Below are 3025 nucleotides of genomic sequence, written 5' to 3' on the forward strand. Positions count from 1 at the left end.
CTGCAACTAGCGAGCTAGTATGGTGATCCTACGACCTTCTACAGCTTCAGCAAATAACTAACAAATGTGTACGGTGATCCCACGATTCCGGACAACAGCTAGGAATTTCGAATGACGCCTGTATGAGTTCCTATGAACCCAAACAACAATGGGCAACACCTATGTGGTTTCCTACGAACCCGAACAGAGGTGAACAACAATTAGATGGACAGCTACTAGGTGGCTTCCTACGAACCCAAATTGGTGATGGACAGCTACTAGGTAGTTTTCTACGAAATTTGGCAGCAAATAGAAGCACTGGACAACAGTCCTACAGCTCTTATAGCTCGGGGCAGCAACTAGCAGGCTTGTACAACGATCCTACGACCCTCTACAACTTCCAAACACCCCTAACACCCTTAATTAGCAATGGGCAGCAGTCTTTCATCTCAAACAGCTCCCAAACGACAAATCTAAAGCCCAAACAGCACTTCCAAGGCTTTTTAAGCTTCCAACAACACTCCTAGGGCTTTCTAGGACACTCCCAAGGCTTTTCTAAGCTTCCAACAACACTCCTAAGGCTCCAACAACGCTCCTACGACACTGGGCAACAACTAGCACTCCAAATCATTAAATTCAGCACCTCGCAGCACTCATACAGCACTTATGGCACAGAAACTATCAATTTCAGCACCTCGCAGCACTCCTACAGCACTTATGACACTCCAAATCATTAAATTCAGCACCTCGCAGCACTCCTACCGCACTTATGGCACAGAAACTATCAATTTCAGCACCTCGCAGCACTCCTACAACACTTATGGCACTCCAAATCATTAAATTCAGCACCTCGCAGCACTCCTGCAGTGATTGGAAATCTCAAACGACATTTAAATGGAACACAACATCCTCCAAAACAATGATAAACCATCCCGAAACGGTACATTAAAAGACTCCCCAAAAACTGCAGCGAAAAATCCTCCAAATCACCTCAAAACATGTGTTCTAAATCACCTCAAAAACAGCTAATATATATTTTAAATAGCTGAAAATAATTCCGTCAAGCTATGAGGCATTAGATCAGTTTAAAGAAGTCAATCACTGTTAAGGATAACACCAACAATTACTAATGATAACGTTGAAAATTAAATAAAATCGAGTATAGGCAATTTCCATTATGCAAGTTTCCAAGTGGATGGCAAAACGTCAATCTTGATTTCTATGAATGAAATAAGGAGATAAAGAGGGTGGAAGACATTTTTTTTTTTTTTATCGAGAAGTTTCTTTAAAAGTAATGGAGCAAGTAATCTGTGTTTCGCAAGGAATTCGATTTTACAGATAAAGTTTCGCATGAAATTCAATTTTAAAGATCAAGAACATCCATGATCAAGAAATGTAAATGAAATCAAACATCATTCACATCTCTAATAACCTTATGCTTCCCTTAATCCCATCCATCTAGAGGAATCTGAATCCCACCAAAGTCACCAAAGTCAAGAAAAACATCCCACTGGAAAACTTCACAATTCCATCACATAAACACATTACTAAATTTTAATAAGATCAAGAAGCCTTTAAGAAAGAAATAAATAAAATACCTGACAAATCGAAAGGAGTTGTAGCTGTGTGAGGAGGAGGATACGAGCAGCCTCAGTCGAACGAGGAGGAGGAACCAATGAATCCCGAGCGCGAGGAGACCAGCGAGGGAGTTGCAGAGAGGTGCTTCAAGGAGGAGCGGCGGATTCGTTTGCAGAATAGGAGCTAGGGCTTCGGTGACGGAGACGAATCGAGCGGCTTTCTGTCGCGTTCGAGAGGGAGGAGCGGACGATCGTGCGGGAGGCGGGCACTCGAGGGGGAAGCGGGATCGAGCGGCTCCCTCTGGGGGGGAGTACGAGCAGGGATCTTCGGGGCAGGGAGGAGGCGAGCTTCGTGATTGCAGCAACCGTAATGGAAAAATTGAGCGGAATGCCAACGGAAGAGAAGAGCTCCGGGCAGGCAGAGGAAGTCGACCCCGTAGGAAGGAGCGATCCCTTCCTTTTTGAATTGGAGCGGGGTCGAGAGCCGTTACTCAAATCAATTGGCGGAGAAATAAATAGTTTCCAGATGCAGGAGAGATTAATTGGAAATAATTAACACCTGGATAATTTTAATTAAGACAAAAGTTAAATAATCCATTTGAATTTCAAATCCAGGTGAGCTAGTGCCTAGCTCGTGTTCAGCCCGAGTCCAACCTGAATCAAACCCGAGTTGGACCTGAGTTGAGCCCGGGCCCGCGCACAACTTAAAAAAAAGGTGCATCGATATTCGTGCAGTTCGCGCGACTGTGGAACCACAACAATATGAGTGTCATTTCCAGCTAAAATCGACGTTCCGGACGCGTCGGCGCGGTCTGTTTCGTCATCCGGGGTCGTACGGGCGAGTTTGTCGCGCGGACGAGTTAAATCAAGTCAAAGTTGTGTGTGGCGCAATGAATACGCAAAATACGGCGTTATCGAGCGTTCGGGTTACAAAAGGGTTCCATAGGGGCTGCTCCTATTAATGTAGGATTTCGACTCGAGTTTCATGTGTCGGTCTTAATCAACTTAACAGAACGTCGAGGATTCGGGACCGCATGCGAAACTTGAAGGAGTGCGAGGTGACTCGAATTTTCTAAATGGTGTGGGTTCCGTACTAGTCTTCTAAGAGAGTCGAACAGGGGAAGCATAAAGCTAGACCCTAGGCTTCTAAGGAGAGACAAAAAAGAGACCTCATCCAGAAACCAGAAATGAGGTCAACACACCTTACCAATCTTCTAGCTGGATCACTACCGAGAACTAGAGCCAGAGGCAAGACTAGATTGGGATGACCCACACTTTTTCAACGCTCGGGTGGTTTTTGAGTTTCTTTTTATTTCTATATGTACCAACTTTTACATTTTTTTGTGTGTTGTACCGTGTGGTTTGAGTGTTTTGGCCCACCCATACAAACCTATCTGTATCTTTATCTTTAATATATTAGCCCTTGGGCTTTTTAAAAAAAAAATAAATAAAAATAAAAATAAAAATAA

The sequence above is a fragment of the Phalaenopsis equestris genome, unplaced genomic scaffold (assembly GCF_001263595.1).
Source record: "Phalaenopsis equestris unplaced genomic scaffold, ASM126359v1 Scaffold000434, whole genome shotgun sequence".
Lineage (NCBI taxonomy): Eukaryota > Viridiplantae > Streptophyta > Magnoliopsida > Asparagales > Orchidaceae > Phalaenopsis > Phalaenopsis equestris.